Below are 25,326 nucleotides of genomic sequence, written 5' to 3'. Positions count from 1 at the left end.
GCAGACGTTGACCCAGGGGCCTTCCAAGGCGGAGGAGAATTGCCAGTCATCTTGTGGCAAGGGAAAGAAGTCCCTAGCGGCCATCCCCTCAGACTGACAGGTTCTCCCCCACGTTTAGACCCCCCCCCCCGAGCCAAGGCCCGAAGCTGAGATCTAACTGAGGCCACTCGCAGGTGGTCAGTGGCAGCTTCATAATTGACAAACAAGCAAGTTACAAAAGCAGAACCAGCGGTTTTTGTTTTTAAACGAACTAGGACAAGGTCTCAGGTGTCCTAGGAGTGGACTCGCTTGTTGACACATTTCCTGGAAAGTCATAAAACAAACACCAAAGACAATTAACGTCAGACAGACACAGACAAGACTAGAAAAACGCCGCACGGTCCCCGAGTGAGCACAAATGAGGAGAGAAACTTCAGAAGGGAGAGGCCGTCCGTGCCTTAACTCCCCCTAACACAGAGACACTCGGATCTCGTTCCCCCTCCTCGCAACCCTGGAGTTGGACTGCAGGGCAGGACTAAGGTACTGGGCAGGCCTGCTTTTCCCTCTAGTCCACCACAAATTCACGCACCTGGGGTAGAAGCCCAGGGAGGGACCAGGGTAGTGGGCAAGTCTGCTTTTCCCTCTGGTCAACCACACACGTCCTATACAGGCACTTTTGGATCCCCAAAACATAAAATGAACACGACAAACACGAAAGACAAGAGCTCTATCTTACCTCCTGCCAGTCCTGGTATCTGGGCTTTGGGGGAGCCTGGTTCCCGGCCAACGTACCAAATGAAAGACCCAGACTCCTGGGATACTTTCGTCAACGGGAGGGCGCCCCAGAAACTCAGACTCTAGGCCGGGAGATGCAATAAGCAAGAGGAGTTTATTTGACGTTTGTGCAAACGGACTCTCTGTCCCGAGCAGACAGGGAGCTCCGAGCAGCGGTTACAAGCCTTCTTTTAAACGCAAAAACCATAAGATTAATGCATAACACAAAGCATCCCATGATTGGTCCATTTAAAGGTCATCATATACGCCAACAATCACTTTGCCACGCAGGAAATTTTGTAACACTCTTCGTAAAATGACTGGCCCATGGTTGGTTTAAAGGGGGTTTACATGGTTACAGGCCTATGATTGGTTGACATTTGGCTTAGCTTGTGGTCTTGCCAGGTGGTCGTTATCTCAAGGTCCTGTCTGGGGAATTTCTAAATGGGAACTGAGGAACACGTACCGTCTGTTCTTTATCTACGACCACTGACCTTGTCCTGGGGCCGACACCTGGACTTTACCCAATTCCTTATTTCCAGGGGGTGGGGGTTGGTGTCAGCTCAAGCAAGCAAGTTTACAGAAGCAGAGTCAGCAGTTAGTAAATTGTAAAATGGATGCAGCCTTAATTTTTCTAATTCATCACATAAACTTAACCCTAAGCCTAAACCTCATCCTTACCCACACCCTCACCCTAACCCTAACACTAAATCTCACCCTAACCCTTACACACACCCTAACCCTAAAATTAACCCTCACCCTCGCCCTTACCCTCACCCTCACCCTAACCCTAACTTTAACCCTAACCCTCACCTTAACCCTAACCCTTACCCTAACCCTAAACCTAACCCTAACACTCACCCTAAATCAAACCCTAACCCTCACCCTAACCTTAACCCTTACCCTAACCCTCACCCTAACCCTAACCATCACCCTAACCCTAACCCTGACCCTCATCCTCACACTCACCCTATCCCTAACCTTTACCCTAACCCTCACCATAACCCTAAACTTTACCCTAACACAAACCCTAAACCTAACCCTCACCCTAACACTAACAATAAACCTAACACTCTCCCTAACCCGCACCCAAATCTAACACTTATCCTAACCCTCACCCTAAACCTATCCCTAACCCTAATCCTAACCCTCAACCTAAACCTAACCCTCACCCTCAGCCTCACCCTCAACCTCACCCTCAATCTAACCCTCACCCTCAATCTAGCCCTCACTGTAACCCTAAACCTAACCCTAACCCAAAACATCACCCTAACCCAAAACCTCCCCCTCCCCCTCAGCCTAAACCTAACCCAAATCCTAAACCTAACCCTCACCCCCACCCTCACCCTAACCCTAACCCTAACCCTAACACGAAACCTCACCCTCACTCTCACCCAAACCCTAACACTAACCCTAAAAATAACCCTAACCAAAACCCAAACCTTAATCCTAAACCTAACCCTCACACTAACCCTAACCCTAACTCTAACCCTCAAACTCAACCTAACCCTCACCCTAACCCTTATCCTCACACTAAACCTAAACCTAACACTAACCCTATCCCTAACCTTAACCCTAACCCTCACACTAACCCTCACCCTAACCCTCACCCTCACCCTAGACCTCACCCTAACCTTAACCCCCAACCTACCTCACCCTCACCCGAAACCTAAACTTAACCCTAACCCACACCTTAACCCTAACCCTCACCTAACTCTAAACATCACCCTAACCCTAACCCTCACCCTAACACTCACCCTCACGCTAAACAGTACCTAAACCTAACTCTCACCCTAACCCTAAACCTAACCCTCACCCTAAACCTAACTCTAACCGAAACCCTCAAACTAACCCTAACCCTCACCCTAACCCTAACTCTACCCTTCACCCTAGCCCTAAACCTAACCCTAACCCTCAACCTAACCCTAAACCTAACCCTAACCCTCACCTTCAACCTAACCCTAACCATAACCCTAAACCTCACCGTAACCCTCACCCTAACCTGAAACCTAAGTCACACCCTAAACCTCACCCTCACCCTCACACTCACCGTCACCCGAACCCTCACCCGAACCCTAACACTTAGCCTCACCCTAACCCTCACTCTAACAATAACCCTCAACCTAACCCTCACCCTCACCCTAGCCCTCACCGTAACTCTAAACCTAACCTTAACCCTAAATCTCACCCTCATCCTCTGCCTTCCCCTCAGCCTAACCATAACCCTAATCCTAAACTTACCCTTCACTCCCACCATCAACCTGAAACTAACCCTAACCCTAACGCCAACCCTCACCCTCACCCTCACCATAACCCTAACCCTAACAATAACCCTAACCCTCAATCTAACCTTAATCCTAACCCTAACCCTTACCCTAACCATAATCCTAACCCTAAAACTCACCGTAACCCTAATCCTAAACCTAACCCTCACCCTAACACTAACCCCCACTCTAAAACTCACCCTAACCCTCACCCTAAACCTAAACCTAAGGCTCACCCTCAACCTAAACCCCACCCTAACCCTAACACACACCCTAACCCTCACCATAACACTAACGATAACCCCAACCCTAACGCTAACCCTAAACTTCAACCTCAACCTAACCCTCACCCTAACCCTTATCCTCACACTAACCCTAATCCTAAACCTAACCCTAACCCTCATACTAACCCTAAACCTCACCCTAACACTAACCCTACCCCTCACACTAACCCTAACCCTAACACTCACCCTCACCCTAGACCACACCCTAAATTTAACCCCCACCTTAACCCTAAAAATAACCCTCACCCTAACCCTAATTCTTACACTCACACCAACCCTCACCCTTACCCTTACAGTAACCCTAAAACTCAACATCACCCTAAGACTTACCCTCACCATAACCCTAACCCTAACCCTAATCCTCACCCTAACACTAATGCTAAACCTCACCCTCACTCTCACTCTCACCCTAAACCTAACCCTAACCCTAACCCTAACCATCATCCTCACCCTCACACTAACACTCACCCTCACCATAAACATCACACTAAAACTAATCCTCAACCTAAACATAATCCTAACCCTCACCCTATCCCTAACACTCACCCTAACGCTCACCGTGACGCTAAGGCTAACCCTAAACCTCACCCTCAACATAAACCTCACCCTAACCCTCACACTAACCCTAATCCTCACCCTATCCCTAACCCTAACCCTAAAGCTAATCCTAACCCTCACCCTCAACCTAATCCTCAACCTAACCCTCATCCTCACACTAAAACTAACCCTAACCCTAACCCTAACCTCACCCTAACCTTCAACCTAACACTAACCGTAACCCATAACCTAACCCTCACCCTACCCTCAACCTAACCCTAACCCTAACCCTAACCCTCAATCTCACGCTAAACCTCACCCTAACTGTAACCCTCACCCTAAACCTAACCCTCACCCTCACACTAACCCTCATCCTAACCCTAACCCTAACCCTCGACCTAGCACTCATCCTAACCCTCACCCTAAACCTAAACCTAAACTTAATCCTAACCCTCACCCTCACCCTAACCCTCACAGTCACACTAAACCTCACATCACCCGGACTCTCACCCTCACTCTCACCCTCACCCTAACCCTCATGCTCACCCTAAACATCACCCTAACACTAACCCTAACACTAAACCTCACCCTAAACCTAACCCGCACACTAACCCTCACCCTCAACCTATTCCTCACCCTAAATCTAACCTTAACCCTTACCTAAACGAAAACCTCACCCTCAGCCTCGTCCTCACCCAAACCCTCATAGTAGCCCTCACCCTAACCCTAAAACTTACCATAAACCTCAGTCTCACCCTCATTGTAACATTAAAAATAAACCTAACTCTAACACTCCCCCTCACCCTCACACTAACCCTCAACCCAACACAAACCCACACACTAACCCTCACCATAAACATAACCTGAAGCCTCACCGTAATCCTAAACCTAACCCTAAACCTAACCCTCACCCTAACCCTCACCCTAACCTCACCCTAACCCTTACCCTCAACCTAACCCTTACCTTAACCCTCACACTAACCCTAACTCTCTCCCTAACCCTAACCCGACCCCTCAGCCTATCTCTCATCCTAATTATAACCCTAAACCGAAACCTCAACCTAACCCTAACCCTAACCCTAACCCAAACCCTAACCCTCATCCTAACCCTAACCCTCAGCCTCACACTTACCCTCACACTCAGCCTAACCCTAACCCTACTCTAATCCTTACCCTAACCCTAACACTTACCCTCACCCTCACCCTAACTCTAACACTAACCCTAATCCTAACCCTCACTCTCAACTTCACCCTAAACATAACCCTATTCCCAAAACTCACCCTAACCCTAAGCCTCACCCTAACCCTAACCCTATTCCTCACAATACCCCTAACCCTAACTCTAACCCTACTCATAAACCTCACCCTAACCCTCAACCTAAACGTAACCCTAACCCTAAACTTCCCCCTAAATCTAACCGTAGCACTCAATCTCACTCTCACCCTCAGCCTAACCCTAACCCTAAACCTAATTCTAACCCTGGCCCTCACCCTCACACTAACTCTAACCCTAAACCTAACCCTAACCCTCACCCTCAAACTAAACCTAACCCTAACACTCACCCTAACCCTAACTCTCATGCTAATGCTAACCCTAACCCTCAACCTCACCTTAACCCTCACCCTAACCCTTACTCTCACCATAACCCTAACCCTAACCATAACCCTAACCCTAAACCTCACCATCAACCTAACGCTCACCGTAACCAGAACCCTCACTCTCACCCAAAACCTCAACCTCACAATAAACATCACACTAACACTAACCCTCACCCTCATCCTCACACTCACCCGCAGCCTAAAACTAAACCTAACCCTAACCGTCACCCTAACCCGCACCCTAAACCTAACACTAAAACAAACCCTCACCCTTACCCTCTCCCTCACACTCACCCTAACACTAACCCTAACAATAACCCTAACCCTCACCCTAACCCTTTCCCACACCCTAACTCTAACCTTAACCCTAATGTTCACACAAACCCTAATCCTCACCCTAAGCCTTACCCTCACCCTAAACCTAAACCTAACCCTAATCCTCACACTATCGCTAACTCTCACCCTAACCCTAACCCTATCCCGCACCCTAACCCTCACCCTAACCGTAACCCAAACCCTAAACCTCAACCTAAAGCTAACCGAAACACTCACTCTGACTCTCACTCTCAGCCTAACCCTAACCCTAAACCTAATCCTAAACCTTGCCCGCACCCTCACCCTCACCCTATCTCTAACCCTAAACCTAACCCTAACCCTCACCCTCAACCTAAACCTAACCCTAACACTCACCCTAACCCTAATCCTCATGCTAAGGCTAACCCTAACCCTCACCCACACCTTAACCCTCATCCTAACCCTTACTCTCACCATAACCCTAACCCTAACCCTCACCCTTACCCTAACCCTCACCATCAACCTAACCCTCACCGTTACCAGAACCCTCAATCTCACCCAAAACCTCAACCTCACCCTAAACATCGCACTAACGCTAACCCTCATCCTCACCCTCACCCTCACCCTCAGCCTAAAACTAAACCTAACCCTAACCATCACCTTCACCCTCACCCTAAACCTAACACTAAAACAAACCCTCAACCTTACCCTCTCCCTCACACTCACTCTAACACTAACCCTAACAATAACCCTAACCCTCACCCTAACCCTTTCCCTCACCCTAACCCTAACAGTAACCCTAATGCTCACACAAACCCTAAACCTCACCCAAAGCTTTACGCCTTACCCTCACCCTAAACCTAAACCTAACCCTAACCCTCACACTAACCCTAACTCTTACCCTAACCCTAACCCTATCCCGCACCCTAACCCTCAGCCTAACCCTAAACCTAACCCTAATCCTCACCCTATCCCTAACCCTAAACCTAACCCTTAACCTCACCCTAACTCTCACCGTCACCGTCAACCTAACCCAAGCCCTAAACCTCACCCTAACTCTAATCCTCACAGTAGCCCTCACCCTAATCCTAACCCTAACCCTCAGCCTAACCCTAACAGTTATGCTAACCATCACCCTAAACCTCATCCTAAACTCTACCTCATCCTAATCCTAACGCTAATTATAACATTCACCCTAACCCTAAACCTAACCCTAACCCTAACCCAAACCGAAACCCTCACTCTAACCCTAACCCTACCCCTCACGCTAACCCAGACACTCAGCCGCACCCTCAGCCTAAACCTAACCCTTATCCTAATCCTAAACCTAACCCTCACCCTCACCCTAATTGTAACACTAAACCTAAACCTAACCCTCACCATCAACCTAACCCTCACCATCACCCAAACCCTCACTCTCACCCTAAACCTCACCCTCACCCTAAACATCACACTAACGCTAACCCTCACCCTCAGCCTAAACCTAAACCTAAAACTAAACCTAACCCTAACCGTCACCCTCACTCTCACCCTAAACCTAACACTAAAACAAACCCTCACCCTTACCCTCACCCTCACACTCAACATAACACTAACCCTAACAATAACCCTAACCCTCACCCTAACCCTAACCCTAACCCTAATGCTCACACAAACCCTAACCCTCACCCTAAGCCTTACCCTAACCCTAAACCTAACCCTAACTGTAACCCTAACACTAACCCTAACTCTCACCCTAACCCTCACATTACCACGCACCTTAACCCTCACCGCAACCCTAACCCTAACCCTAATCCTCACCATATCCGTAACCCTCACCCTAACCCTAACCCTAACTCACACTCACAGTAGTCCTCACCCTAATCCTAAACCTAAACTTCACACTCACCCTAACCCTAACAGTTATGCTAACCATCACCCTAACCCTCACCCTAACCCTTGCCCTCATCCTACCCTAACCCTAACTATAACCCTCACCCTAACCCTAACCCTAACCCTAACACTAACACAAACCATAACCCTCACCTTAAACCTAAACCTACCCCTCACCCTAAACCTAAGCCTCACCCTCAGCCTAAACCTAATCCTAACCCTAATTCTAATCCTAACACTCACCCTCACCCTCATCCTAACTCTAACAATCCTAACCCTCACCCTCACCCTTACCCTAACCTTAACTCTATCCCAAAACCTCACCCTAACTCTAACACTCACCCTAACCCTAACCTTCACCCTCTCCTTAACCCTAACACTAAACCTAAACCTCACCATAACTCTCACCCTCACCCTAACAAAAACGCTAAACTAACCCTCACCCTAAAGCTCACCCTAACACTTACCCTCTCCCTAAACCTAACAGTAACCCTAACCCTAATCCTCACACTAACCCTAACCCTAACCATAACCCTACCCATAACCCTCACCCTAACCCTCACCCTAACACTAACCCTAAAGCTAAACCTCACCCTAAATCTAACTCTAACCCTCACCCCCACCCTCAGCCGCACACTCAGCCTAACCCTAACCCTAAACCTAAACCTAATCCTAGTCCTCACCCTCACCCTCACCCTAACAATAACACTAACCCTAATCCTAACCCTCACCCTCACCCTTACCTAATCTTAACTCTATCCCAAAACCTCACCCTAACTCTAACACTCACCCTAACCCTAATCTTCACCCTCTCCCTAACCCTAACACTAAACCTAAACCTCACCCTAACTCTCACCCTCACCCTAACAAAAACGCTTAACTAACCCTCACCCTAAACCTCACCCTAACACTTACCCTCTCCCTAATGCTAACAGTAACCCTAACCCTAATCCTCACACTAACCCTAACCCTAACCCTAACCCTACCCATAACCCTCACCCTAACCCTCACCCTAACACTAACCCTAAAGCTAAACCTCAACCTAAATTTTACTGTAACCCTCACCCTCACACTCACCCTCACCCTCAGCCTAAGCTTAACCCTAAACCTAATTCTAAGCCTAGTCCTCATGCTCACCCTCACCCTAACTCTAAACCTCACCCTAACCCTAAACTTCCCCCTCAACCTAACCCTAACCCTAATCCTAACACTCACCCTAACCCTAACCCTCATGCTAACGCTAACCCTAACCCTCAACCTCACCCTAAACCTTACTCTCACCATAACTCTAAACCTAACCATTACCCTAACTCTCACCCTAACCCTAAACCTCATGCTAATCCTAACCCTAACCCTCAACCTCCCCCTAACCCTCACCCTAACCCTTACTCTCACCATAACTCTAAACCTAACCATAACCCTAACTCTCACCCTAACCCTAACCCTCACCATCAGCCTAACATTCATCGTCACCCGAACCCTCATTCTCACCCTAACCATCACCCTCCTGCTAAACATCACACTAACCCTAACACTCACCCTCACACTCACCCTCAGCCTAAACCCAACCCTAAAACTAAACCTAAGCCTAACCGTCACCCTCACCGTCACCCTAAACCTAAATCTAAATCAAACCCTCAACCTTACTCTCACCTTCACCCTCAACCTAACTCTAACCCTAAAAATAACCCTAACCCTCACCCTAAACCTTTTCCTCACCCTAACCCTAACCCTAACCCTAATGCTCACACAAAAACTAACCCTCACCCTAACCCTTACCCTCACCCTAAACCAAACCCTAACCCTAACCCTCACACTAACCCTAACTCTCACCCTAACCCTAACCCTACCCCGCAACCTAAACCTAGCTCTCACCCTCACCCTCACCCTAACTGTAACACTTACCCTAATCCTAACCCTCAACCTCACCATAAACCTCAACCTATACCTTACCCTTACCCTAAGCCTAACCCTGAACCTAGCCCTAATCCTCACACTAAATCTAAACTTAACACTAACCCTAACCATAACCCACACCCTAACCCTCACCCTAACCCAAACCCAAACACTAACCCTCACCCTAAAGCTAACCATAACCCTCACCCTCACCCTAGACCTAACCCTCAGTCTAACACTAATCCTAACCCTATCCCTAACCGTCACCCTCAACCTCACTCTAACCCTAACAATAAAACTTACCCTCACCCTAAACCTAGCCCTAACCCTCACCCTCATCCTAACACTCACCGTCACCCTAACCCTTAATCGAAACCTCACCTTAACCCTTACCCTCACTCTTACCCTAACCCGAACACTAACCCACACACTATCCATAACCCTCACCCTAACCCAAAACCTAACCCTCAGCCTAACCCTCACCATAACCCTAATCCTAAACCTCACCCTAATCCTAAACCTAGCCCTAACCCTAACCCTAACAATAACCCTCACCCTATCCTTAACCCTCACCCTAACCCTTACCCTAACCCTTAATCTCACCCTTACCCTCACCCTAACCCTCACCCTAACCTAACCTAACCCCGCAGCCTAACCCTCATCCTAACCCTAACCCTAAACCTAACCCACACTGTAATCTTAACCCTCATCCTAACCCCAACCCTACCCCTCAGCCTAACCCTCATGCTAACGCGAAAGTTAATGCTAACCCTAACCCTCCACCTCACTCTACCCTCACCCTAACCCTTACTCGCAGCCTAACTCTAACACTAACCCTAACCAACCTCACCCTCACCCTAACCCTAAACCTCAACCTCACCCGCACCCTCAACCTAACCCTAACCCTAACTCTAATCCTAACCCTAGCCCTCATCCTCACCCTAACCCTAGCCCTAAACCTATTACTCACACTAACACTCACCCTAACTCTAAACATAACCCTCACCCTAACCCTCACCCTAACACAAAACCTAACCCTAACCCTGACGCTAACGCTAACCCTAACCCTCAACCTCACCCTAACCATCACCCGAACCATTTCTCTTACACTAACACTAACCATAACCATAACCCTAACCCTCAACCTCACCCTAACCCTCACCATCACCCTAACACTCACCGTCACCCTAACCCTCACCCACAACCTAACTCGCATGCTCACTTGAAGCCTCACACTCAGTCTAACTGTCACCCTACCCTAAATATCATATTAACCCTAAACCTTACCCACTCCCTCACACTCAGACTAACCCAAAACCTAAACCTAAACCTAACCTTCACACTCACCCTCAACCTAAACCTAACTCTAAACCTAAACCTCACCATCACTCTCACCTTTACCCTAACTCTAAAACTAACAATAACCCTAAACCTAACCTTCACCCTAACCCTAAGACTAACCCTAACTGTAACCCTAACCCTCAGCCTAACCCTAACCCTCATCTTCACCCTCAAATTAAACCTCACCCTAACCCCAATGCTAACCCTAACCCTCACGCTCACCCTAAACCTCACCATAAACCTTAACCTCAACCTAACTCTAACCCTACACCTAAGCCTAAACCTTACACTAACACTAAGCCTAACCCTAACCCTAAACCACACCCTAACCCTCACTGTAACCCTAAACCTAAACATACCACTCACCCTAAAGCTAACCCTAACCCTAACACTCACCCTCACCCGAACCCTCACCGTCTGCCTAACACTAACCCTCACCCACATCCTAAACCTCACCCTAAGCTGAACACTCACACTCACCCTAACCCTCACCTTTACCCTAAATATCACACTAACCCTAACCCTCACCCTCATCTTAACCCTAACCCTATCCATAATCCTCACCCTAAGCCCCACCCTAACCCTAACACTCACTATAATCCTCCCTTCCCATCACTGTAACTCTCATCCTAAACCTAACTCTAACCCTCACCTTAAATCTCACCCTAACCCTTACCCTCACCCTAAACCTCACCCTAACGCTAACCCTAACCCACACACTAAATATCACACTAAACTTAACACTCAAGTTCATCTTAACCCTAACCCTCACCATAACCCTCACCCTAACTCTAACGCTCAACATAAATCTAACCCTTCCTGTCACCGTAACCCTCACCTTAACCCTAAGTGTAACCTTCACCGTAAACCTCACCCTAACCCTTACCCTCACCGTAACCCTAACCGTAACCCTAACCGTAACCCTAAACATAACCCTCACCCTAACCCTCACACTAACCCTAATCCTAACCCTAACCCTAATCCTCACACTGATCCTCACCCACACTCTAACCGTCACCCTCACCCAATCCCTCACCCTAACCGTTTTCCTCAACCAAACCCTATCGCTCACACAAACCATAACCCTCAAGCTAACCTTTACAGTAAACCTAACCCTAACCCTAACCTTCACACTAACCTTAACCCTCACCCTAACCCTAACCCTACACCCCATCCTAAACCTCCCCCTAAACCTAAACCTCACCCAATCCCTAAACCTAACCCTAAACCTCACCCTCACCCTAAACAACACAGTCAGCCTGACCCTCACCCTAACACTAACCCTAAACCTCACCCTCAACCTAACCCTCACACTAAACCTAACCCTAACTCTCACCCTCACCCTAGTCCATACCCTAACCCTAACCCTAACACTCACCCTCACCCTATCCCTCACCATCACCCTAAACCTCACCCTAACACTAAAACCTAACCCTTACCCTCACCATAACCCTAACCCTAACACTAAACCTCACCCTAACTCTCACCCTAAAACTTACTCTCACCCTCAACCTCAACCTCACCCTCACCCTAAACCTAAGCCTATACCTAAACCTCACCCTAAACCTAAACCTTACCCTAACCTTAACCCTCACCCTAAGCCTAACCCTAAACATAACCGAAATCCTAAACCTAACTCTCACCCTAATTCTCACCGTAAACCAAATGCTAACCCTAACCCTCACACTCACCCTAACCCTAACCCTTACCCTCAACTTAACCCTAAATCTAACCCCCACACTAAGCTAACCCTCACCCTAAACCTCACCCTAACGCTCACCCTTAACGAAACCCTCATCCTCACCCTAAACCTAACCCTAACCCTCACCCACACCCTAACCCTAACAGTCACACTAACCCTCACCCTAACCCTAACCCTCACACTAATACTAACCCTCACCAAAAACCTAACCCTCACCTAACCCACCACCTACCTCTCACACTAACCCTAACCCTTACCCTCACTCCAACCCTCACCATAACCCTTACCCTCACCCTAACCCTAACCCTCAACCTAACCCCCACTCGAAACCTAACCCTAAATCTCACCCTCACCCCAAGCCCCACCCTAAACCTTACCTTCATCCTAACCCTAACACCTACCTTAATCCTCACACTAACCCTAACCCTGAAACTAACACTTAACCTCAACGTCAGCCTAAACCTTGCCCTAACCCTAATCCTATACCTAACCCTCACCATCACCATCACCCTGACCCTAACTCTAAACCTAACCCTAATCCTAACCTTCACACTCACCCTAACCCTAACCCTATACCTAAACCTCATCCTAACCCTAACTCTCAACGTAAGCCTAAACCTAACCCTCACCCTCACCCTAACCCTAACACCAACCCCAATCCTCATCTTAACCCTCACCCTAACCCTAACGCTAACCCTATATCTCACCATAAACCTCACCCTAACCCTTACCCTCACCCTAAACCTAACTCTATCCGTGACCCTAATACTCAAATTAACCCTAACCCTAAACCTAACCCAAACCCTAATCCTCACCCGAAACCGAACCCTCATCCTAACCCTCATTTTCACCCTCACCCTAATCTTCACCCTCACCCTAAAAATCACACGAACACTAACTCTCAGCGTAATCCTCACACTCACCCTCAACCTCAGCCTAACCCTAACCCTAACCCTCACCCGAACGCTCAGCCTCATCCTAACCCTCACGCTAACACTTACTCTCACCCTAACCCAAACCATAACCATAACCCTACCCACACCCTCACCCTAACCCTAACCCTCAACCTAACCCTAACCCTCCCCTTCACCCTCACCCTCACCCGAAACCTAATACTCACCCTAAGCATCACCCTCACCCTAAACATCACACTAACCCTAACCCTCACCCTATCCCTAACTCTAAAACTCACCCTCACCCTAACCCTCAACTTAACCCTAACCCTAACCCTAATCCTAAATCTAACCCTCACCCTCACACTAAACCTTACCCCAGGCCTAACAATAACACTAACCCTCACCCTTACCCTAAACCCAACCCTCACCCTAACCCTAAACCTAACCCTAACCCTCCCCCTCCCCCTCCCCCTGACCCTCAGCCTAACCCTAACCCTAACCCTTATCCTAAACCTAACCCTCACTCTCACCCTCAGCCTAACCCTAATCATAAACCTAATCCTAACCCTAACCTTTACCACAAACCTAACTCTTACACTAACCCTCAACCTAACCCTCACAATAACCCTAACCCTAACTCTTACCCTCACCCTAAGACTAAACATAACTCTCACCTTAACCCTAACTCTAACCCTCACAATGACCCTAACCCTTAACCTAACCCTCATCCTCACCAAATCCCTAACCCTAACCCTAATCCACACCCTAACCCTCACCCTAACCCTAACCCTCACACTAATCCTAACCCTCACCCTAAACCTAACCCTCACCCTAACCCGCAACCTAACCCTCAACCTAAACCTGACCCTTACCCTAAACCTACCCTTACTCCAACCCTCACCATAACCCTTACCCTCAACCTAACCCTAACCCTCAACCTAACCCTCACCCTAAACCTAAACCTAACTCTCACCCTCACACCAAGCCTCAACCTAAAACTTACCTTCACCCTAAACTTAGCCCCTACCTTAATCCTCATACTAACCCTTACCCTAACCCTAACCCTAATCCTGAAACTAACACTTAACCTCTCCCTAAACCTTAAACTCAACCTCAGCATAACCCTAACCCTAACCTTAATCCTAACCCTAACACTCACCCTCATCATCACCCTGACCCTAACTCTAAACCTAACCCTAATCCTAACCCTCTCCCTCACCCTAATCCTAACCCTATCCCTCAATCTCACTCTAACCCTAACCCTCACCCTAACCCTAACGCTAACCCTGACCCTCACCCTAACCCTAACACCAACCCCACTCCTCACCCTAACCCTCAACCTAACACTAACTCTAGCCCTAAATCTCAACCTAAACCTCACCCTAACCTTTACCCTCACCCTAAATCTAACCCTAACCCTAACCCTAATATTCAAATTAACACTAAGCCTAACCCTAACCCAAACCCTAACCCTCAATCGAACCCTCATCCTCATCCTAACTCTCACCTTCACCCTCACCCTAATCCTCACCCTAACCCTCACCCTAATCATAGACCTAACCCTCACCCACATCCTAACCCTCACACTAACCCTAACCTCACCCTAACCCTATAGCTACCTCTCAGCTTAACCCTCAGGCTAACACTAACCCTAAAATTAACCCTCACCCTAGCTCTATCCCTAACCCTAACACTATCCCTCACCCTCACCTTAAAATTAACCCTCACCTTCAACCTTAACCTCACCCTCAGCCTAAACCTAACCCTAACCCATACCCTCAATCTAAGCCTAAGCCTAACCCGAGCCCTCACACTAACCCTCACCCTCATCCTAACCCTAACCCTAACCCTAACCCTCACCCTAACGCTCACCCTCATCCTAATCCTCACCTTAACACGTACTGTCACCCTAACCATAACCATAACCATAAACCTACCCACACCCTCACCCTAACCCTCACCCTAACCCTAAAACTCACCCTCACCCTAACACGAACCCTCACCCTCACCCGAAAACTCACCCGAACCCTCATACTCAACCTAACTCTCACCCTCACCCTAAACATCACACTAACCCTAACCCTCACCCTAACCCTAACTCTAACACTCAACCTAAACCTCACCCTCACCCTAACCCTCATCCTAACACTAAAACTAACTCTAATGCTAAATCTAATCCTCACCCTCACACTAAACCTTACCCTAACCCAAACAATAACCCTAATCCTCACCCTTATCCTAAACCCAACCCTTACTCTAAACCTAAGCCTCACCCTATCCCTCACCATCACCCTCACCCTCACCCTAAACCTCACCCTCAGGCTAGCCCTTTCCCTAAACCTAACCCTAAACCTAACCCTAACCCTCACCCTCAGCCTAACCCTAACCATAAAACTATTCCTAACCCTAACCCTCACCCTCACCCTCACCCTCAGCCTAACCCCAACCATAACCCTTATTCTAACTCTAACCCTCACCCTCACCCTCAGCATTACCCTACCCCTAAACCTAAGCCTAACCCTAACCCTTACCCTAAACCTAACTCTAACCCTAACCCTCACCCTAACCCTTACCCTCACCCTAATCCTAAACATAACCCTCACCCTAACCCTAACCCTCACACTAACCAAACACTCACCCTAGCCCTAACCCTACCCCTCAGCCTAACCCTCATCTGAACCCTAACCCTAACCCTAAACATCACCCTCTCCTTAACGCTAACACTAACCCTCACACTCACTTTAGTCCTCACCCGAACATTAACCCTAACCCTTACCCTCACCCTAACACTTGCCCTCACGCTAACCCTAACCCTAACACTACCCCTCACCCTCACCCTAAACCTAACCCTAACACTATCCCTCACCCTCACCCTAACCCTAACCCTAACCATAACTCTCACCCTAAACCTCACCCTCACCCTAACCCTAACCCTCACACTAATCCTCACCCTAACACATACCCTAACCCTAACCCTAAACCTTACCCTAAAACTAATTCTAACCCTAACCCTCAAACTTGCCCTCACCCTAACCCTAAACCTAACATGCACCTTAACACTAACCCCAACCCTAACCCTCAGGCTCACCCTCACCCTCACCCTCAACCTAAGCCTTACCCTAATCCTAATCCTAAACCTAATTCTCTCCCTCACCTTCACCCTAACTGTAACGCTAAACCTACCCCTCACTCTCAACCTCACCCTAACCCTAAACTTAACCCTCACCCTCAGCCTAACCCTAACCCTCATGCTAACCCTAACCCTAACCCTCACGCTCACACTAACCCTAAACCTAACCCTAATCGTAACCCTGACCCTAACCGTCACCCTCACCCTAACCCTAACACTAACGTTAACCCTCACCCTAACCCACAATCTAACCATAATGCTAAACCTACCCTCACCCTGAACCTCACCCTAACACTTAACCTCACCCTAATCCACACACTAACCCTAACATTAACCCGAACCCGAACCTGAAACCTAACCATCACCCTAACCCTAACCCTAAGCCTAACTCTCACCCTAACGCTAACCCTAACCCTAACCCTCACGGTCACACTAACCATCACCCTAAATCTAACCCTCACCCAAAACCTAACCCTGACCCTCACCCGAACCCTCATTCTCACCCTAAACCCTAGCCCCACCGTCACCCTAACACTCACCCTCACACTAAACATCACACTATCCCTAACCCTCACAATAACCCTAACCCTAACCCTCAGCCTAAACTTCAACCTCACCCTCACTCTCACCCTAAGTCTAACCCTCACCCTAACCCTAATCCTAAACCTAACACTCACCCTCACTGTCACACTCAACCTCACCCTCCAACTAACCCTAACCCTACCCTAATCCTAACCCTGGATTCACCCTCACCTTCAACCTAAGTGTAAGCGTAACCCTAACCCTAACCCTCAGTCTCATTCTAAACAAAATCATAAACCTAACCCTCACCCTAACCCTAACCCTCACCCACATCTTAACCCTCAACCTCACCTGAAACCTCACGCTCACCCTAACACTTACCGTCAACCTAAACTTCACACTAACCCTAACCTTCACCCTAACCCTAACTCTTACCCTCACCCTAACCCTCACCCTCACTGTCACCCTTAGCCTAACACTAACCACAACCCTAATCCTAAACCTAACCCTCACCCTCACCCTTACCCTAAACCTAATGCTACCCCTCAGCCAAACGGTCAACTTTACCCTCACCCTAATCGTAAGCCTAACCCTAACCATACTCTTCACCCTAATTCTAAACCCTAAGCCTCACCGTCACCCTAACCCTAACATTAACACTAACCCTCACACTCAAACTAACCCTCACCCTAACCCTTTCCCTCACCTTAAGCCTAACCCTAACCCTAACCCTCACACTAGCCCTAACCCTCACCCTAACCCTAAACATACCCCTCAGCCTAACCCGCATCCTAACCCTAACCCAAACCCTAACCCTCGCCCTAACCCTAACCCTCACCATCACCATTACCCTCACCCTCAGACTAACCCTAAAACTAACCCTAATACGAAACATATCTCTCACCCTCATGCTCACCCTAACTCTAACCTTAACCTAATCCAACCCCTCACCCTCACCCTCACCATATCACTAACCCTATAAGTAAACCTCACCCTAACCCTAACACTAACCCAAATCCTCACCCTAACCCTAACCCCAACCCTAACCCTCACCCTAAACCTCATCCTAATCTTTAACCTCCCCTAACCCTAACCCTTATGCTAATCCTCACACTTCCCCTAACCCTAAGCCTAAACCTAAACCTAACTCTAAACCTAACCCTCACCCTACCCTAACCCTAAACTTAAACCTCACCCTTACGCTCACCCTAAACCTAACCCTAACCCTCACCGTCACCCTACCCTCACCTTAATATTAACCCTAACCCTCACCCTAACCCTCACCTTAACACTCACCCTAACCCTAACCCTAACCGTAAAACTAACCCTAACCCTAACTATCCACTAACCCTAGACCTAAACCTAACCCTAAACTTCACCCTACCCCTCACCCTAAACCTCACCCTAACTGTAAACCTAAACGTAGCCCTCACCCTAACCCTAACCCTCACGTGAACGCTAACTCTAACCCTCACACTCACCTTGAAACCTTACTCTCAACCTAACCCTAAACCTACCCATAACCCTAACCCTCACCCTCACACTAATCCTCACCCTAACCCTAACACTCAACCTAAACCTAAACCTAACCTCACCCACATCCTAACCCTCACCTTCACCTGTACACTCACACTCACCCTAACATTTTCCCTCACCCTAATCTTCACACTAACCCTAAGGTCACCCAAACCCTTACACTTACCCTCATCCGAACCCTCAGCCTCACCCTCACCCTAAGGCTAATCCTAACCATAAACCAAATCCTAAACCTAACCCTCACCCTAACCCTCAGTCTAACCCTAAGCTCACCCTAAGCCTCACCCTCACCCTTAACCTCAAACTCACCCTAATCCTAACCCTAACCCTAATCCTCACATTAAACCTAACCCCAACCCTAACCGGAACCAAACCATCACCTTAACCCTAACCGTAACCATCACCATAATGCTAAACCTAATCCTAACTTTAACGCTCACCGTTACCCTAACCATCACCCTAACCCTAACTCTCACACACACCCTAACCCTCACCCTCAACTGAACACTCACTCTCACCCTAACCCTCACCCTCACACTCACCTTAACCCTCACCCTCACCCTAAATATCACACTAACCCCAATCCTCATCCTAACCCTAACCCTCACCAAAAACATCACCCTAATCATAACCCTCACCCTAAACCTAACCCTAACCCTCACCCTAAAACTAACATGCACAGTTTCCCTCACGCTCACCCTAAGCCTAACCCTAATTCTAAACCTAACACTGTCCCTCAGCCTCACCTTAACCTTAACCCTAACCTTAACCCTCACTCTAATCCTAACTCTAACCCTAATCCTCACCCTAACCTAAAACCTCACCCTAACCCTAAACTTAACCCGAACCCTCACCCTAAACCTAACCCGAACCCTAACCCTCACTCTAAGCCTAAACCTAACCCTAACCCTAACCCTAACCCTAGCCCTCACCCTAACACTAACCCTAACCCTAATCCTCAAACTAACCCTCACTCTAACCCTAACACGAAAGCTCACCCTAAACCTTACCCTAACCCTAACCCTCATCCTAAACCTAACACTAACCCTAACACTAACACTAACCCACATCCTACCCTTCACCCTAACCCTAACACTAACGCTCAATCTAACCCTGACCCTAATCCTCACCCTCAACTTAACTCTAACCCTAACCCTAACCATCACCCTAACACTAACCCTCACCTAACCCTAACCCTAAACATTACCCTGACCCTCACCCTAACTGTAACCCTAACCCTAACCCTCACCCTAACCCTCAACCTAAACGTCACTCTCCCGCTAACCCTAACAGTAACCTTAACCCGCACCCTAACCCACATCCTAACCCTAACTCTAACCCTAACCCTCACCCTAAACCTCACCCTAACCTTTACCCTGACCCTAACCCTAAACCTAACCCTAACCCTAATCCTCACACTAACCTTTACCCTAACCCTCACACAAACCCTAACCCTAACCATCACCCTAAACCTAAACATAACCCAAACCATCACCGTAACGGTAAACCTAACCCTAACCCTAACCCTCACTGTCAACCTAACCATCACATTAACCCTAACCCTCACACAAATCCTAACACTCACCCTCATCCGAAACCTCACACTCACCCTAACCCTCACCCTCACCCTCATCCTAACCCTCACCCTCGTTCTAAACATCACAGTAACACTAAACCTCAACCTAACACTAACCCTAACCCTCACCCTAACCCTCACCCAAAGCCTAACAAGAACCCTAACCCTAAACCTAAACCTAACAACCACCCTACTCTCACCCTAACCCTAATGCTAACCCTAACCCTCACCCTCACCCTAAGCCTCACCCTCATCCTAACCCTAACCCTAACCCTCACACTAACCTTACCTCACCCTAAAACTAACCCTACACAACAGCCTAAATCTCACCATAACCCTAACTCTAAACCTAATCCTCACCGCATCACTAACTGTAAGGCTAAATGTCACCCTCACCCTAGACCTCACCCTAACACTAACCCTCAACCTTAGCCTAATCCTAACCCAAAACCTAATCCTAAACATGACCCTCACCATCACCCTCACCCTCACCCTCACCCTAAACCTAACCCTGACCCTGACCCTGACCCTAACCCTAACCCGAACCCTAACCCTCACTCTCACCCTAATCCTCACCCCAACAATAACGCTAACCCTAACCATAATCTTCACCCTAACCCTTGCCCTAACCCTAACCCTTACTATAACCCTATCCCTTACACTACCCCTCACCCTAACCCTAACCCTCACCCTCACCCTAACCTTGACCCTAATCCTTAACCTAACCCGTCCCCCAACCCAAACCTAACCCTAACCCTAACCTTAATCCTCACACTAACCATAACCTTCACCCTAACCCTAACCCTAACCCTCAACCTAACCCGTCCCCCAACCCAAACCTAAACCTAACCCTAACCTTAATCCTCACACTAAACATAAACATCACCCTAACCCTAACCCTACCCCTCACGCTAACCCTCATCCTAACCCTAACCCTAACCCTAACCCTCAACCTAACCCTAATCCTAACCCTAAACCTAAACTTCTCCCTAACACTAACAATCATGCTAACACTAACCCCAAACCTCACGCTCACCCTAACCCTCACCCTACCCCTTACTCTCACCCTAACTCTAACCCTAACCCTAATCCTGACACTAACACTAACCCTAAACCTACTCTGACCTTAACCGTCACCCTAAACCTCACCCTCACCCTAACCCTCACCGTCACCCTAACCCTCACCCTAACACTAACCCTAAAACTAATACTAACCCTACCCCTCACCCTACCCCTCACCCTAACCCAAACACTAAAGCTCGCCCTAACCCTTACCCTAACACTAACACTCACCCTAACCCTAACACTAACCCTAAACCTCACCCTAACCCTCACCATAAACCTAACACTAACACTCACCATAACCCTTACACTAATCCTCAACATCACCCTCACCCTAACCCTAACCCTAACCATCAACCTAACACTAACCCTCACCTAACCCAACCCTAACCCTAACCCTCACTGAAACCCTCCCCGTAACCGTCACCCTCACCCTAACCCTAACAGTAATCTTAACCCTCACCCTAACCAACAACCTAAACCTAACGCTAACCCTAACCCTCACCCTAAACTTCAGACTAAGCCTTACTCTCACCCTAACCCTAAACCTAACCCAAATCCTCACACTAACACTTAATTAACCCTAAGATGAACCCTAAACCTAAACATCAACTTAACCCTAAACATAACTCAAACCATCACCATAACGCGAACCCTAACGCTAACCCTTACCCTCACAGTCAACCTAACCATCACCCTAACCCTAGCCCTTACACAAACCCTAACCCTCACCCTCATCCGAAACCTCACTCTCACCCTAAACCTCACCCTCACCCTCATCCTAACCCTCACCCTCACCCTAAACAGCACAGTAACACTAAACCTCAACGTAACCCTAAAACTAACCTTCACCTAACCCTAACCCTAACCCTCACCCTAAGCCTAACACTAACCCTAACACTAACCCTCAACCTAACACTCACCCAAACTCTCACCCTAACCCTAATGCTAACTCTAACTCTCACCCTCACCCTAAATTTCACCCTCACCCTCACCCTAACAATAACCCTCACACTAACCTTACCCTCACCCTAACCCTAACCCTACCCATCAGCCTAAATCTCACCATAAACATAACTCTAACCCTAATCCTCACCGTATCACTGTCCCTAACCCTAACCCTCAGCCTCACCCTAGCCCTCACCCTAACACTAACCCTCACCCTTAGCCTAATCCTAACCCAAAACCTAATCCTAAACCTAACCCTCATCATCACCCTCAACCTCACCCTAACCCTAACCCTAACCGTGAACCTGACCCTCACACTAACTCTAACCCTAACCCTCACACTAACCCTAACCCTCACCCTAACCCTCACCCTAACCCTCACCCTAAACTTCCCCCTAACACTAAAGCTAACCCTAACCCTATCCATTACCCTACCCCTCACCCTAAATCTAACCCTCAACCTCACCCTAACCCTAAACCTAATCCTTACCCTCACCCTACCTCTCATTCTAACACTAACCCTAACCCTACCCCTCACCCTAACCCTCACCCTAACTCTAACCCTAAGCCTAACCCTAACGTCAAACCAACCCTAACCGTAACCCTAACCTGAACCCTCACACTAACCCTAAACCTCATCCTAACCCTAACACTACCCCTCACGCTAACCCTCATCCTAAACCTATACCTAACGCTAACCCTCACCGTAACCCTCACCCTAACACTCACCCTCCCCCTAAACCTCACCCTAACCCTAAACCTAACCCTCACACTCACTCCAAACTTCACCCTCAACCTCACGCTAACTGTATGCCTAACACTAACGCTAACCCTTACCTTAATCCTAAATCTAAACCTAACCCTCACCCTAACCCTAAGGCTAACACTAAACTTCACCCTAACGTTTAAAATCACCCTACACCTAAACCTAACCCTAACCCTAATCCTCCCACTTATCCTAACTGTACACCTCAGCCTAACCCTCAACCTAAACCGATACCTAGCCCTAACCTTCTCCCTAACGCAAACCGTAACCCTAACCTTCAAACTCATCCTAACCCTCAATGTCACCCAACCTTTAACCCTAACTCTACCCCTCACCCACAACCTAACATTCACCCTCACCCTAACCCTAACCCTCACCCATTTCCTCACCCTCACCCTCACGCTAACCCTCACCGTCACCCTAAACATCACCCTAAGCCTAACCCTAATCCTCAACTAACCCTAACCCTGACCTTCACCCTCAATCTAAGCCTAACACTAACCCTAACCCTAACGCTAACTCTAACCCTCACACACACCCTAAACCTCAACCTCAACTGAACCCTCACTCTCACCCTAACCCTCACCCTCATCCTCAACCTAACCCTCACCCTCACCCTAAACATCACACTAAACCTAACCCTCACCCTAACCCTAACCCTAGCCCTCACCGTAACCTTCACCCTCACCTCATGCTAAGCCTAAATCTAACCCTAACCCTCATCCTAAACCTATCACTCACCTTCACCCTCACACTCACACTCAGCCTAACCCTAAACCTAAACTGAATCCTAAACTTAGCCTTCACCCTCACCCTAACTCTAACCCTAACCCTAAACCTCACCCTCACCCTCAACCTAACCCTCACCCTAAACCTTAACCTCACCCTCACTATAACCATAATCCTAACCCTCATGATAACCTAACCCTCACCTTAACCCTAACCCTAATCCTCAGCCTAACCCTCACCCTCAACATAACACTAACCCTAATCCTCACCCTATCACTAACCCTAACCCTAACCCTCAGTCTAACCCTAGCCCTCACCCTAACACTAACCATCACGCTAACGCTAACCCTAACCCTCAAGCTCAACCTAACCCTCAACCAAACCCTTACTCTCACCATAACCCTAAATCTAAATATATGCCTAACCCTCACCATCACCCTAACCCTCACTGTAAACCTAAAACTGACCCTAACACTAACTCTCACCCACACCCTAAACCTCATCCTCACCCGAACCCTCACACTTATCCTAACCCACACCCTCACCCTAAACATCACCCTAACCTTATCCCTTTCCCTCACCCTAAAACTCACCCTCAACCTCACCCTCATCCTAACCCTAACCCTAACTGTAACCCTAAACCTAAACCTAACTCTCACTCTAACCCTCAGCCTAACCCTAACGCTAAGTCTAACCATAACCCTAATCCTCACCCTATCATTAACCTTAACTCTCACCCTCACCCTCACCCTCTCCCTAACCCACACGCTAACCCTAACCCTAACCCTCACCATCACTCTAAACCTAATCCTAACCCTAACCCTAATCCTCACACTAACCCTAACCATAATCCTAACCCGAATCCGAACCCTATCTCCCTTACCCTAACCCTAACCATCACCCTAATGCTAAACCTAATCCTTACCCTGTCACCTTCACCCTAACCATCACCCTAACCCTAACCCTCACACACACCCTAACCCTCACAATCACCCGAACCCTCACTCTCACCCTAACCATCACCCTCACCCTAACCCTCACCCTCACCATAAACATCACACTAACCCTAAACCTAACCCTAACCCTAACATTCACCCTAACCCTCACCCTCACCCTCACCATAAGCCTAACCCAAACCCTAATCCCAATCCTTAACCTAACACTCACCCTCAACCTCACCCTCATCTTCAGCCTAACTTTAACCCTAACCCCAACCCTAATCCTCCCCCAAGCTCTCACCTTCAGCTACAACCTAACTGTAAACCTAACCCTAACCTTTATCCTCACACTAACTTAACACTCACCCTAACCCTAACCCTACCCCCAGCCTAACCCTCACCCTAACCCTAAACCTAACCGTAAACCTAACCCTCACCCTAACCCTATCACTCATGCTAACGCTAACGCTAAACCTCACCCGCACTCTAACACTCACCCTAACCCTTACTCTCAAACTAACCCTTAACCTAAACATAACCCTAACCTCACCTTCACACTAACACTCACCTTAACCCTAACCCTCACCCTAACCCTAACCATCACCCTCACCCGAACACTCACATTCACCCTAAATTTTACCCTCACGCTAAACATCACATTAACCCTATCTGTCACCCTAG

The sequence above is a fragment of the Dipodomys merriami genome, unplaced genomic scaffold (assembly GCF_024711535.1).
Source record: "Dipodomys merriami isolate MVZ:Mamm:240054 unplaced genomic scaffold, mDipMer1.0.p SCAF_46, whole genome shotgun sequence".
NCBI lineage: Eukaryota > Metazoa > Chordata > Mammalia > Rodentia > Heteromyidae > Dipodomys > Dipodomys merriami.
Note: the sequence above shows the minus strand (reverse complement) of the source record.